Raw genomic sequence first — 16336 nt, forward strand, 5'->3', positions numbered from 1 at the left:
GAATAGAATAGAATAGAATAGAATAGAATAGAATAGAATAGAATAGAGTAGCAGAGAACAGTTCAGTTGGAAGGGCCACACAAAGACAGCCTCCGTGCCCCCCTCTGGGTGCTGTCAGGGCCCCAGACATCCTTTTCTGTGGTGGAGCCCAGACCCACACACAGCAGTCGAGGTGGGGCTGCACCACGCTCAGTGCAGCAGGAGGGAGGATCACTTCTTCTGGCCGGCTGGCTGTGCTGTGCTCAGGGCACCCCAAAATGGGGTTTGCCCTCCTGGCTGTCAGGGCACGCTGCTGGCTCACGCTGCGCCTGCAGTCACCGGCACCCCCAGGTCCCTTTCTGCTGAGCTGCTCCCCAGCCACTCGTCGCCCAGCCTGGGCCTGGGCCTGGCATTGCTCTGTCCTTGTTCTTTAGTAGGAAGCTGTCAGGTACATAGGGAACTACTCTTGCTATGTCCCTTACAACTGTGTAGTGCAAGATATCAAAACTGGCCTAAGTTTAAGTCTCCATGATTATATGGAGGACTTAATATAAGTCAACTGTTTTCATGTAAGAATTAAGGCCTTAATATAACAACAGCCTGATGCACAGTGGGTGACAGAGTTGTTTTATGTAATATAAAACTAGGATATCCATAGCAGGCACAGTGATACTTATTTTTTGTAATCAGAAAAAATAATTGGTGCAAAAAGCGATGTACTAACAGCATATATCCATGACTATACAGTTTCTTCCTCTCATCCACATTGTGATGAGCCTATTGATACCGTTCTAAGTGTCCACTCCATGGGAACTCTGTTATTTTACCATGCCATTTCCACTACTCCAGCACAATGGTGGTAACAGAGAAGAACAGCGACACAGCAAAGGGACGAGCAGTTACATTTGTGCTGAACTCGAGAGGAGGTAAACACATGCGCGTCCGAGCACAGCACCCAGCCTGAGATAGCAAAAGGAGCAGCAGGATGCAGTCTTTTGGGTTTAGTGCTGCCCTGGCCTAGGAACATGGCTTCTGGCCCAACCAACACCAAAGCAACCTGGTTCAGAGCTGGTGGGCTTGGAGCAGCTTAGCTGGCAGAAGCACATGCCCATCTCACATGTCTGTCTGGCCAAAAAACGCAGAAAGGGTTGCTGGCATCAGGCTCCCCTTGATTACAGCTTCTGAGGTCACCACACACAGCCTCAGTGCTGGCAGCACCTCAGTTCAGCCCAGTCTCCTCATTAGACACTGAGGAGATTAATTTTGTGTCATGCATTTTTATTGTATTTTACCATTCTACTTCCAGGCAGAAAAGGACAGATTGTCTGACTCCAGTTAATATAATCATTGATTTAAATGTATGAATGTATGACTAATTTATGGAAATGCCCATTACACAATCATTGTTTCCCTGTCACTGAAAAAGAGAGTTCTGCCCAAGGGTGGCAGAAATTATGAGAAGAAAAATGCAAAACATACACTTTTCAATTACTAGCCAAATAGATTGGCTCTAAGCAGAGTGGCAAAACAAGATACGTAAATGGATGAGACATGAAACTTCTTTCAGAGAGGAGAATGTGCAGCATGCATGTAGGCCATGATTTAAAGAGTATCTCCTAGCTGCAGGAAACTCAAATTTGATCTACCTCCAGCACTGCGGGAAAGAGACTCTTGGCAGAAGTTAGCTTGTACAATACTTTTAGAAGTACTGCATTCCTCCTACCTGTGTGCCAGTGCTTCTTGTTATGTTTGCTTGAAGAGTTATGCTCACTTAGCATGAGGATATCATGGAAAATAGTTTGGAAAATGCCTCTTCAATAAAATTGATAAGATGCAGCTGAATTATCATCTTTTAAGAACACTTACTACCATATTCACACCCTTCTTGCCCTCATGCTTTGACCCTACCAAGGGACATCAGATGATGCCTTGCTGAAACATCAAAATTGAAGAGATTCTTGCTCAGGAATAAGTGTGCAAGTTAAGCAAGGAGGAGAAATAGGAGAGGCAGTTTTCTATGAGATTTGTCTCTCGAATGTGTGGAGGTTTTCCTGAAATGTTTTCCCTCTCTTTCTAAAATACTATCCTTCTCTTTCTAGTTTTACTATGCCCTGTGCAAACATTAACTGGGAGTTGTCATGTAACCGCACAAAAACAAACCATTGTCTGGGATTGAGCAGAATTTGAGGAAGTCACTATACCAAACAGGATTTCACCTGCATGATCCCCCTCTCTTTGTTCTGCATACATTGCAGCAAACATGACAAATTGTAAGTAATGCTAGAGGTGTCTTAAGTGTGGTAAACAAACACCTTTTCAATTTTACAATATCCCACATCCTAACTACTCAAATAGGTCACACCTTGCATTATTTCTGGACACAGCAAGACTAGCTGGTGGCACACGGGGCACACTAGCAAGATGGCTGGAAGGTAACTCATGCCCTAGCCCTACTTCATTTCTGCTGCAGTCTGTGCAATCGACTCTTTAAAAAAATGCCTTAAAAAAGAGCACTGATGATGAACAACTGAGGTGTATCTCAAGAATCAGGCTGATGCTAATGTTCTACAGAGAAAATGAGAGTTCTTCATGGGCTAGCATTAAATGCGAAAGCTTATAGACTGGCTGTCATACTGCCAGATTCTTTAAGATTGACAAGCTTTAGATGTTCACCATTATAAAGACCACTTTAAAATTTGTTCTCTATAGTACCTTATGTAAATCAGCTTTGTCTCTCCAAAATTATTTGCTTAAATGAAGCCTAAGGCTTTCACATTTCTGCATTGTTTTTACTTTCCCCCTTTGAATAGATGAAAGTTTTAGCAAAAGCTCTGTGTTCAGTGATGTCAATAGATCGTTTAAGCAAAAACAAATGGTACTTTCCAGTCTTTGTAAATCATCAATACCCTTATTTCATACAGAGTCCCATGGAATTACACTAATAAAATTAAATGCTTGTAATAAAGTCAGACAACTAAAGATTCTTCAGATTATACACATAACTGAAGTTAGAAACTGTATGGGGAACCTTAATTTAGCCTTCTTAGGGAAAGTTACTGTCATTTTTAATTACTTGTCCTCACACTTCCTTTTCCATTGGAATCCTTCTTCATTGGGTTCCCCCTTCAAGTTCTTACAGAGATCCATCATTTCTATTTAGCAGATAGCCTTGCAAACTCTGCCAGTTCCAGTTCTTTTGGGGTGACTAAGTGCTTTCAGCCCTTTTCCCTTTCACTTTTTTTTTTTTTTTTTTTTTTTGATATGTTTGGATGCGTCCATTGCAGACCAAAGTAATTCCCTAAGCTGTAGAAAAAACTAGGCTGGAATGGACCTCTGGAGATTACCTAGTAAACGCCCTCCTCAAAGCATGCCTAACTTCAAAGTTAGACCTGGTTATTCAGGGACACATTCAGGCTAGTTTCAAAACTCAGAAGAATGGAAATTCCACAGCCTCTCTGGGCAATCTGTTCCAGTGCTTAACTATTCTCATCCATCTGCTCGCTAATGATTTGGATCTGACTGTGATTTAGAAATGTCCCCAGCATCATGTGATTAACACCATCAGTTTTAGTGCCATTTGCTCTGGTAAAAGAGTAAGATATTCTGCTATTTCGAGGCCTCTCTTCTTCGATGTATCTTGTACAGATGATATGTCAGCAGGCGTTTTTGAAATACTGCCTTCTGGATGGCGTGTTGGAAGGCATTAATTAGCTGCCCTCCTTGTCCTATCTGACCTTCCACTACCAAATTGTGCATCTAGCATAATGAATATGCTTGTTAGAGAAGGCTTGGAAGTGATGTCATCTAGTATGAGTGGGTTGTTTTGTTCCTGTATCATTGCGTGATTGTTCTTGTGTTGATTTGTTCCTGATTCACACTGCCTTAAAGATCTTTAATAAGTATGCATACATGGAATACCCTATCATTTTTGTTCTCTATTGTCATCATCAAGTACACCCTTTCCCACGTCTTCCTCATTTTTCTAATTAATGTCTTTATTACCAAGGGGCTCAAAGTAGAGATAACAGTTATCAGGTTGCAGCATGCACTTCTCGTACTGCCTTGTAGGTAGATTTTGCAGCAGGCAGTTGAGCTTCTTGAGTGGTCTTCAACCACATGGATACTTAGTATTAGGCAGGCCTGCCAGGGAACATTTTTTCCAGTTCACTTCCTTTAATGTTTTGGATGGGCTTTTGTTTATTTGTTTTTGTTTGTTTGTTTGTCTTTAAATCAGATTTAACAAGTAGCTAAGCTTCATATCAAAAAATTAACTCTGGAGGAGCATCTACTCTGGGGATACCTAGGTCCTTATTCTTGTACTTCTGTCTACATAGAATATTCTTGTATCCTGATCATTTTGTTTTGTGCCATGGGTTCAACTTTCTTTTGTTGTCAGCCCCCCAAACTGTACCCCGATATTGATGGTAATTTGTATGACTATTTCTTTTGATTTTATTTTAAAGGTTGCATGTCTCACAATTATTAGTTTTTTTGTTTGTTTGTTTGTTTGTTTAAACCAGGAGCATTGCTGATAACTGCTTTCCCCAGAGATATTTTTCAGCTGCATGCATTGAAGGCTTTGCTCTCCTCAGTTTCCTTTGCACACATCTTCTCAAACACCCGGTTTTCATTTTTCCTTGCACGATACTCCCATGTTTGCTGGAAATCTGCTGGGTTTGTGCCCCTATAGTATGTTTCTCTTCAAATGTGTTTGATGTTTCTCTGAGACTGCATATGAGTGATTGCATGTAGATGATAAAATGTGGGAGGTCAGCTATCACCATTACTGAGGTGCCCTCTCATCTGCTCTGGATCTCCCATGCTCTAGCCATTCTAGTGATATTAGAGGACATTTGAGTGTCCTCCATTAACACACATATTTTCTTTTTTGCCTCATCCTATTAGAAGTTTCCAGCATCTCATTTTCCTCTGCAGAAACAGTCTTTTTAACAATCGGTTCCAGCTGGCTGATTCGCTTACATCAAAGGACTCAGTAGATCCTCAACTTTCTTACAATTTCTTCTCTGAATGCAGAGCTCCTCTCTCTGAAACAGTATATTTCAAATCATTCCAACTGTCCATCCACACTTCTTCCACTTGCTTCAGTAAGTTTGCCCTTATAGACACTTATAAATGTTCTCAGCTGTCTGTACAAAAGAATATGAGAAACAAAGTACTTTTCTCCTTCTTTGACTGAAGTTCAGAAAAAAAAAAAAAAAAAAAAATGTTCCATCACCTAAGCCCATGCATTAAAAGAAGCATTCTGGACATTCAGAAGATGTACATTTCTTGTGTTTCTTTGCAAGAGGAACATAAAATTTTCTCCAGATTCAGTCCATGAATTTGGTTTAAATTATTCCCAGAAAGGCAGCAGGACTTAGCCAGTGAGTTTTGCTCACACATTCAATGTGATAATATAGAACTGCTCAAATTAGCTAGGTTTTCAGATAGCTCCCATGTCTGCACCCAACCCTCTAAAGCTGGGCATAAGAAACACATACAGAATAAATATAATAATCTTAAGACCAGTACATTAGTGTTTTAATTATGCATGGTGAAAATGTTTCATAAAAGGTACTAAAAACTCTAAAGTCCACCACAAAGATCCGTATCAGCAGGGTTGAATTGCAGCAGTGGCAGGTTGACATCCTGTATATGTTTAAGTCCAGAAGGAAAACAGAACATCACCAGAATTCTTCCCAGATACCTGCTGATAGCAGAAGGCTGGTGAGACTCAGTAAGGTTGTGCATGACCAGGGCATTGTGATGGGTATTGCTTCCCTCGCCTTTATCTGTTCCATTATGAACTTTCTTTTCTTCCACTCCTGTCTTCTCTCAGACATTAGCTGATCCTCTCCGTTATTTCTACTCTCCATCCTTTTAGTACCATTTCCAAGCAGACCTTGTTCCTTACAAGGTTTCTGCCACTCCATGTGGCAGACTATATGGAAGGACTCATGTCCTTCCCTGGACTTCAGTTTGTCCTATTATAAATTCTCTCATTTTCCTGGCTTTGTGATTCTAGTATATTTAGTGGGAAGGGGAAGAGAAGAGCAAGAAAGGGAGGGGGAGAGGGAATTCTATCTCTTCCAGTACATCTTCTTCCTATTGTCCTGGTGTTCTGCCAGCACCTATTCTTACTGGCCCCTAAATGTCACCTCCTGGGAATGTCAGATTTTTTCACATATCAGTTTGTCCCTCACCATCTAACTTCTTGTCAAAGAAGCTTGTATTTCTCAAATGTTTCCTGTCCCAAACCACACTGGCTCTCAGTACTAACGCCCAATCCCTTTTTCAGCATCCTTCTACCACCTCTGAAACCATTCCCATTTTCCCCCACACTCCTCAAAACTTTCCTGTGCTCCTCTTCCTGCTCATCTTTTGTGCTTAGATCTCGTCCTATCTGCCCTCAATTAGGCAGCATAGACTGCCTTAACACTGCCTCAGAAATCTGACTGCAGACCAAAGCTCTATGAAGGTCTGGGCTGCACAAGCGTGGGTGTTCTTAGACAAATGGCACAAGGATCAATCCTGACTCAGAAACCTTATACTGACAAGTCCATTTCCCACCACATGGCAGCACAAGAACTCAGAGAAACAGAGCACCCTGAAGTTGCAGACAAAAGCAAAACAACATGTCCTGCACTAATAAGGTTTTCATAGATGATGAAAATTATCTGGCTAAAAATCTACAAATAAATTCAACAGATTACTCAAATTTCTCAGCCTGAAAGATGAAAGCTCAGTAAGACACTAAGTAGATGAAACCAGAGGCTTCTGACAAAAAGTGAGAATCTGAACAAATTATTTTATGCACAGCATATGGATAATTATATATGGATATGTGTATACGTACATATATAGATACGCATGACCACACACATATGGACTGCCCATGCGGACTGTGCTTCTATAGGCAATGCAGTGCTGCCCAGAGTCAGCCTTTCTATAGTCACACAGTGCAAGGGGTACTCACTGGGTCTCCTAAGACAGCTGACTTGCTGACTTTTTTTTTTTTTTTTTTTTTTGTAATTACATACTTCAAATAGGGCTGTTTTCTCTCCCAGCATCTCCTCCAAGCTGTTGCATTGTTGTCCATCTAAACTATGCCCATCCCAGAGTGCAAGTTGCTTGTTATATTATGGTGCATTTGTTTCTTTCAATTTAAAATAGTATTTTGCTATAAATACCTATAGATAGATCATTGAAATTCCCATCACCCACAAAAATATTTTACAGTGAGAAGCAAAAATTTGCATTTCATAAAATTCATTAATTTCTTTTTCATTGAAAAAAAAATATCGTTTTTAACAACAACAACAACAAGTTCTGAATATGTTTTATAAAATGCCACACTACAGCGATTGGCATAACTAATTGCCTTTAATGGTTACACCCATCTGATTTCTCAATGTGGAATTACATATGAGATCGATACACAATTCATCACTTTAGGAAGGCCCTTATCAATGATATTCTCTGATGTTGCATGTGGCATGGCTGTAACATATCTGATGACCTTCCTTATAATAAATAAATAATGACCACATGTTGACAGTTATAGTAGAGAAATGACAGGCATTCATTCCAATAAAACACAGTCCCAATATTTTGTGAGAGTTTAAAGTTACCTTTGGTTAACAGCTGGGGTTCTACAGAATCCTTTCTGTGCACATAGTACATACATACCTCCTGCTGGCTTAATCATACTAATTTCTCACACTGCAAAGGCCATTACACCCCACTTCTTCATAAAAGGGAAATAACGCTACGTATTTCACCATGGACAAGTTGTCATGGTTTTGGCTGGAACAGAGTTAATTTTCTGCACAGAGGCTTGTATGATGCTGTGTTTGGGATTTAGCATGAGAATAATGCTAGTAACACACAGATGTGTAGTTGTGGCTGGGCACTGTTCACCCAGAGCCAAGGACTCTCCTTGCATTGTCGACACCTGTCTGCTGACGGGAAAGAATGAATGGATTCCTTGCTTTGCTTTGCTTGGTCACACAGCTCCTGCTTTACCTGGTAAAAATTGTCAGTATCTCAACCCATCAGTTTTTGCACTTTTACCTTCCTGATTCTCTCCCCCATCATATCTGGGGAGAGCAAGCGAGTGGCCGTGTGGTGCTGAGTTGCCTGCCAGGATAGACCACAGCACTGGTCTAAAATACAAAGATTTGTGTCAGTTCTATCACTGCGCAGACAACTCAAACAGCTACTGCAATGACAAGCGAGCACATCTTGGGTTTTTAGTTTGTATATAGATCTCATGGAGAGTTATCACTGATGCTAGGTGAAAGAGAATACGGCTATGTGAAGCACAGCTAGGTGAAAGACAGTTATGCAGTGACAACCTACAGGTTTTTCAGTGATGACTTTTGATTACATTAGGCATTTCACTGGGTGAACACATTCCAATCAAAACACTGATGATCTAACTGTCAAAAAAGTTAGCAAGAATTTAAATACTTATAAACTCAAATATATATTTTCTTTTCAGTGCTGAGAATACTCCAGTCTTTCGGAAGCACATACCATCAAATACCATCAGATGATAGAAACAACAAATAAACAGCAGAGTAGAAAACACTGGGGCTGCATTATCTGTGCAAACATATGGTAACAATGATTATTATTTATTACTTGATGCTGCTTCAACCCAAAATGTACTTGGCAGCACTCAAACAGGAAAATATTGTATTGTAACACAAACAACTCAAGGGCTCAAATGAGTCAAGCCATCAAGCAGCCTGTTGTAAGGGAAATGGCCCTCCAAAGAAAGCCTACTTGCACCCATTTGTTCCCCATCACTGAGCCTTTCTCGAGACCAGGGCTTAAAGGATATTCTAAACTACAAGAATCATAACTCAGCACAGCCAGGAGTGCGTGATCAGCTCTCTATGGGTTACTCTCAACAAATGTTCTTAAAAAGCCCAATGCAAAGCACAGGACTTGCTGGAGATGCTCTCAACTGGTGAGACTAACCTACCCTTTGATTCAGCCTCACACTAATCCTGTTTCCCATTTTTCTTTGCTAGAAATACAATTCCTGGAAGAGTTGCCATATAAAATCTTAAGATTCAATAATTTACTCTGACGCTTGTATAAGCAACTAAACCAGTATCAATGATCTGTCATTATCAATACATTGCATACGTAAAATTAAGCACTGGAAAACAAATTTAATTTCCCCTGCTACTATGTAAGTAAACAGAAGACGATGTTTTCTATTAGTTTAGTAGATATTTTTTAATGTAACTTTCCAGAAAGTCATCTTTACGTCTAAATGCACAGGTGCATATACCATTCAAAGCATCACTTTCATGAATGTTTTCCCTTTTCTGCAGAATACTTCCTACTCTACATTTTCTATGATCTAATTATATTTTTCAGTATTTCACCGCTCTTTTTTCTGTCTAATCTACATCACTTACTTCTTTCTGTATCCCATACCATTCAGTGTTCAGTGTTTAAACCCTGAGAACTTTCCCTTTCACTTAGACCTTTGTGTTGGTTGAAGAGTCCAGATTTGAAGGCACAAGAAATGAGGAGTTCATTAGGTGCCAGACTGGCTGGTGACAACAGGCGTTATTACCCAGAGAGATCCAGCTTTTAGGTGCACAAAGAAAGTCAGCAGTCATGGATACCTTTCTCACTACCAAAGCCGAGGAAAAAAAAAAAAAAGTTTCTCTAAGTCTCTAAGCAATTGGGCAAAGCAGTACAGGTCTAAGCATCCTCTCCCCTGCCCTTGAATATTTATGGTTGGAGGAGATTGCTTACAGCTTGTTTAAGAGTCAGAAACGTGCACACTTGCAGGGTGTTCCAGGCCTTGTATATAGTTTGAAGAAGGACTCTCATGACAACCTGAAGAGCATTGAGCATCTTTTGTTCACCATGCTCCAATGGAAGAGAGATGACAGCCCTTAACACATAAAGAGCTGTAACTTTATGGAACATCATTTGTTCCTCCTCTGTGAGAAACTGCATTCAGTCGTCCAAAGATGCCTACCATCTGCTTGCTAGCTGATATACAGAGAATTACCCCATCATGTTTCAATGATGAAAAGGGAGAACAATGTATGAGATGAGCCCAGGAATGAAGCAGTTACTCAGCCACACATAACTAAGCCAACAGACACATGAATGAAGAAAAAGATCAAGAAAGCAAGCTGGTACAAGTCACTTGTTGATAGATCTGCACAAAATAATATAGTTTATGTAGAACTTCACCTATTTACTACTGCTTCATAAGAGAGGTAAAGTTAAATGGGAACATCACTTTTGGGGGGTCACATTTCTTCTTCACAGATCACTTAATTCAACACAGCACACTTTGCTACATGTAACTGCTGCGGTACACACATCCTGCAGGGAGGATTCTGATACAAACAATAGCAACAGAATACAACTGCAGAGTTACCTGTGCTTTGTCTAAGCAGTTAACCCCCTTTACAGGTACCAGCTGGAGAGAAATCAAAACTATCAGAAACAGTCACCCATCTGCACACACCAGAGCTGAAATGCTACAGTCACAGGAGCTGTCTCATTCTGGAGCATACCCGGGAGAAACAGAGGTAGCTAATTTACCCTATGAATTTATTCAGTCTTTGATTACTTTTCTCATTCTTCCATCAAGCCTTAAGTAGTGTCATGGATTACACCATTTTTTGTTATGTGAGCACTGAAAACTAAGTAAATATTTCTCCATGAAAACACACGTACAGAAAATTCAGTTGACCTTTGAAGAATACTGCGCCAAACAGGGAGTCTCAATCCAGTCACTAATAAAAAAGTAGAATAAAAATTCAGTTTCTTTTTCTTTTACAAGTAGATCTCAGCACAATCTTAACAGGGAAGCACTGACACCTTTCTAATAGCAATGCTGCACTTTCAGAAGCATTTCAGATTATTTAAAAGAGAAGGCTTTTTTATTGTCAACTTCGCTGTGAGACAACACCTCTGAAGACAAGACACAATTCATCGTGTCTCAAGCAACCTCCAAATATGTCTGTGAACTCACTTGGCATTGCCTGCAGAAGTGTCCAATTTCTAGGACAAAACAACAGAATAAAAATCTGCTTTTCCAATTGCAGAGGGGTAGTTCAGCACTTCGTAGCAATCCAGGAAGAAAAAGGCATTTCAAACACACATTTTTAAATATCAGCAATTTTCTAACCTGTGCTTCTGTCCAAGCTAATAAAGACATCACAAACTAGTGTGTCAAAGCCACCACCAAGCATATGTCATATCTTTATACTCCTTTAAAGTACATGCTGCTAAAGCTACTATAAATAAAATATAGTTAAACAATGGATTCAAAAATACTGCAAAATTTATCAGATGTATTATTCATCTAACTTTTAGTAATAGTAAGTAACATTCATCAAAAGCCTTGGACAGAGTAATACAGTTCCTTTATATGTCGTTGGATATGACCGAGGGAAATGCTTTGGTAAACAGTGTTACATGAAATTGTGACACTGAAATGTGACACGTGAAACTGAATGCATGTATATTTCCAAAAAGACTACCAGAAGCCTTGTGTAAGCAGCCAATTCTGCCACATCTGTGCCAAGTCTTTTATCCAGTATAACTGAAATAAATGATCAAAACGCCAAGGTCCAGAAGCTTATTCTAAAGTAGAATATTCACTTCTACCTTTTCCTGCCATTCTGCCTTCTTACCATCCTGCCTTCTACCTGCCATTCACTTCTACCTTTTCTGAATGACACAGGACTACTGTGAAAAAACAGGTGCATTGCAGTCATTTCAAGGTACAGTGGATAAGATGCATTTGCATGCATTTCATTTTTCAGGGTCTTTTTTGGACTGCATGTACAGGTAAGAACACCAGTACTGCACTATCACTCCATCTGCTGGACCCAAGAGAGCTCCTCCCTGCAGGTTCCCCAGGTCTGTGGTGCACAGCTTAAGCTGGTCCTCCTCTCAGGAACCCACTTTCAGGACTACAGCACTTCAGTTTGCAATTTGCTAAAAGCCAGTGTTAGTTTGCCTCTCTAAAACATGATCCTAAGTCAGAAGGCATTTGGGGAACCACAAAAAAATCCAAGGCTGCATTGTTCTCATCTGCTTCATATTTGCAGTGCTATTTCCAATCACCTATGTCAAATCACTCCACTTTTGTCTCATGGCTGAATACCAAAACTTCTTGTTCTTCCTTGTTTTAATGGTAAGTCTCATGTTTATCCATACAGGTCAGCACAGGCAGACCAATGGAGCTCTCTACCAGAGGGTAATCAGTAACCCCAAGTCCTCCTCACCCCAGGGATGCATATCCTTAACCAAGAATCACCTCTAATGCAGGGAGCCAGCTGAATGGCTGATGGGTAAGGTAGCAGCATGGCATCAGTTCGGTCAGCAGATCACCTGAAGTAAGACTCCTCCAACGTCCATGGATATCAACGTAATTAAAAAGGTGTCCAGCAGAAACATGCCCACAAATACAGCCTTTGGCATGAGGCATGGATTTCCTAGGTGTAACTGCTGGATGAACACCAAGCCCAGTGCTGCTGATGAACTGAGATATGGCCAATCTCACTGTTATCGGCATACTGTATCAGCTAGTCCTACACGTGAGCAATCCAGTGTGTCTTTCCAGCTCATAGGTAAATCCAGCTCAAATTTTATCCAACACGAAGGACAGTTGTGAACATTGTCTTGTACACAGGCTCTCCATTCTTTCCACCTGCCAAATCCCACCATCAAAAGGCACTCATGGCGCCCTAACTGTTAAAAAACATTAACAAAAAAGCTTCAGCACAAAATATGCACTATTGACCTTCAAGCACACATATATATATATTAAATTAATGGTGCTATTTAGCCATGTGATCTTTCACAGCTGCTTCTCCTGCTGCAGAAGAATGAGAACTACCCCTTAAAGAGATTTACATCAAGGCTTTCTCTGCACCAGAACTATACCTTACAACACCTGTATTGCAGCAAGTGTTCCCTGTACAAAACTCCACATCTACAACATGGCACCATGTCAAGATCCCACCTGAAACAGTGCAGTGACACAGCCACAGCAGCTACCCAGTGCTTTGCCACCAGTGCTTTGCTTCTTGGGACTGGGCTGTTGGGGCACAAGTCACGCCTGGGATGGTGCTTGCATCCAGAGGCTTCCAGCAGCCAGACCCACTCCTTCTTAAGTTGGGAAGTGACTAAAAGCAAAGTCAAATGGAAAGTGGGTGTACGACCAAAAACAGCACAGAACAAACAATATGTAATTATGTGCTGTTCTTTGGCAGGCAATTGCTAGCAAACATTGAGGTTAATACTGAAATAAACAAGATCAGAAGGAAATAACATAGGACCTTAAGGCACTGGTCATCCACTTTTGGGTACCTTTATGTAAGGATCAATTAATGCTCAATCCTGTTAACAAGAGCTCAGTGTACCCTTGTTAAGTACCAAGCACTCATGCTCAGACATAGGTCATCCACTAGCCTACTGCATGGCCTTTGGCAAGATGTCTCAATCTCTACTGTTTACCGTGCAAATTTTTCAAGAGTGAATTTTACTCTGTGCTTGTAGTTCTGGGCAGCAACCTGCCTGGATGCCACTCTGACACAAGCAATGAGAATTGAAAGTACTTGACACATAACAGGATCACCCCAGAAGGCCCAGGTGTGACCTATGTTAACACTAACACAAGCTTCAACATTGACTTCAGTGGCAACAGCTAGGACCTGAACACCAATTATCAGAAATAAGACAAAAATGAGCTTACCAGCTTACTAACTTACAGAACTGGTGGGCATTTGCAGAACTGAAACTCATGGTACTTGCTATAACAACTTTCAGGCAAGTGTAGCTCAAATAGTTACCCATTTTTTCCAAAAACTGTATCTGTATGCATAATTTTTAAAATAACTATAGAACAGCCCTTCTTCTGTATAGAGTTTTCAGGAACTCTAAATTATTATATGCTTTTTCTTCTTCCATTTTTGCTTATACAAGATTAATGGAAATTATTGGCAGCTATTTTGGTCATGCCAGTATTATATGTCAGGACTTACATATAAGCAAGTGCCCGTTTAGCTTCTTACAGGATAATGCAGTAACAAAAACCTTTCAATAAGTTTTTTAGAAAAGATGCTTCTGTTTCTTCATCTCCCCTTCAAGCTTATGAGCTGTAAAGAACAAAACCCTAACATACAACTTTATTGTTTGATGTTTCTGTAGTAAGTCAAATATTTAGTAGTTTATTTGTGAATGTCTTTGCCATAAGCAACATATACTGCATGAATACCTCTGTTGAAATATGGTATATAAGCAAACTGCCATCTAGCTTGCTTATGATCTTTTCTGATGAAACTGCTCATGAAAATCTGACTACAAGACAAGTGTGAAGTGTCTGTTCCTCTTGAAAACACAAAACGGTTTATTATATGTAGTTATTTTTAAAAGTATTAAGACCTGTATGGCTATCACTCAGGATTTTAAAGCACTGACACACAGCTAGAAATACTATCACTATCGAAACACTGCCACTTGAATTTCTAACCAAAGTTGGCTGGCGCTCACTATAAATGATAATCAAGACCTATGGCGAAACCCACTCTTTTTAATTGGGATTTTGCCATTGGTCTTAACAGGGCCACGGTTTACTTGAGATTTACAAAGTTAGCACACTTTAATACTTTCAGGTAGGTACTGACACACTATGTTTTAGCACTTCCAGAATTTTTTGTCAGCCACTGTACAACTATAGTAAGCACCACAGAGGTAACTTAGCAAAGGTTACCGACTTGTAAAGTCTGCCAAACATCTGAATTTTTTCAAAGGAAATACTAGTGTTAATTTGCCTAGTTCACAATCATGCTTAGGATTCTGAGCAGCAACTTCGATTCCCCTTTTGGCTCAACACCACCTGCAGTTTAGGCTGCTGGTAACAGGGGATGTCACCCTGGACAGCCCTGGGGCAGCCAACAGGAGGGTTCTGTGCCTGAACACCATCCTACCCGCAGCCGGGGGGGCGAAGCAGGAGGAAGAGCTTTATTTGATTCAGTGCCTACGGAATGACAAAATGCGTATCAATGTGATGACTTCCTCAATTCATTCTAAACTCCTTCAGTCAGGCTACGTAACTCTGTTACAGAGGGGAAGCACACCGTCCTGCGAGGAATACTGTATTACCCGTAAGTTCAAGTGGCAGCCAATGTACATAGAAGCGTGGCAGGAAAGCATCTGCTAGATATCGACAACGCTGCCTTTAAGAGATCTGAGGATACACATCTATTTGCTCTTTTTATGAATGATTTTTTCTTCCGTTCATCATTTCAGTTACAAACAACACTCCACAACCAGAATAAACCAGAAGTTTTTCGCTTTCCTTCACAAATTGTCAACCACCTTCGCCTCGTCAAAAAGCCCGCAAGAATGAAATCAATACAAGCAATTTAAAGACAACCCTGGCAGGCGTTTATATTGTCCTTGGACACGAACTAATAGCCTCATCCATCAATCCACCGCCACCAGCGGCAGCGCTCAGCCCGACGAACGCCGTTGGTACACCCGCGGCGCCCGGTGACAGCCACAGCCCCGGCGGCAGACCGGGGGCAGACCCCGACCCCCGGGGGCCGCTCCGCTGCCCCCAGCGCCAGCAGCGCCGCTCCCTGCCGGCAACCACCGCTCCGACGTTCTCCAACACCCAGTCTTTTATTTTTTTTTTCTTTTTTTTTTTTTTCCTTTTATTTTTCCTTTCTCCCGCCGCACGCCGCCCGGGCTCGGCCCCCCATCCCCTCTCCCGCCCTGCTATCGGTCTTCCCCGCGGTGAAGTTGCCGGGACTTACGGTGGCAGCGCTCCCGTCACCTCGGTCCTTCTCCTCCGGTCACCTCGGTCGCTTCTCCGGTCGCCTCGGTCCCTCACTCCTCGGAGGGGCGCATGGCGCCGTCCGGCTCCCCGACACCCCGCAGCGCTTCAGCCGCCGCCCGGGAGGCGCTGCCCAGGGCCGAGCCCCTCCGGAGGGGCCGTCCCTCGGCAAGCATCTGCCTCCTCTCGCCCGCGCCGTGCCCACACCCCCTCGCACCGCTCCCACCCCTTCCCCGGGGCTCGGCGGCGGAGCGGAGCGGGGCGGCCGGAGAGCGCCCGGCGGCGGCGGCGGCAGCGCCTCCCCCGCGCCGCCTCCCCCCGGCGGGGGCGCTGAGGCGAGGCCGGGGCAGAGGCAGAGGGGGGGCGTGAGATGGCGGCCGGGCGAGGCCGGGCCCCGCGGGGGAGGTGGGGGCGGCCCGGAGCCCTGCGGCCCCCTTCCAACGTTGTGTGCCTGCCCTGAGGGAGCTCCGCGCCCCTCAGGCTGAGGGCTGGGGTCTGAGGGGGCGAGTGGTGGGG

The 16336-nt window shown here is 42.3% G+C and overlaps 1 protein-coding gene across 5 annotated transcripts in view; it reads right to left on the bottom strand.

The window, feature by feature from the left end:
- The window catches only part of CALCR (calcitonin receptor), a 172971-nt gene extending 156870 nt beyond the window's left edge, over nucleotides 1-16101 (bottom strand). For 2 of the 5 annotated variants that reach the window (XM_035318720.1, XM_035318718.1), the window contains exon 1: nucleotides 15801-16099. The gene's annotated coding sequence lies outside the window, so the exon portion shown is untranslated. Of the gene's footprint in view, nucleotides 1-15800 lie in introns of all 5 variants that reach the window. The other 3 variants (XM_035318721.1, XM_035318722.1, XM_035318719.1) reach the window with 2 other exon arrangements.
- Nucleotides 16102-16336: the final 235 nt, after the last annotated feature.

The sequence above is a fragment of the Oxyura jamaicensis genome, chromosome 2 (genome assembly GCF_011077185.1).
Source record: "Oxyura jamaicensis isolate SHBP4307 breed ruddy duck chromosome 2, BPBGC_Ojam_1.0, whole genome shotgun sequence".
In the NCBI taxonomy this organism is placed as follows: Eukaryota; Metazoa; Chordata; class Aves; order Anseriformes; family Anatidae; genus Oxyura; species Oxyura jamaicensis.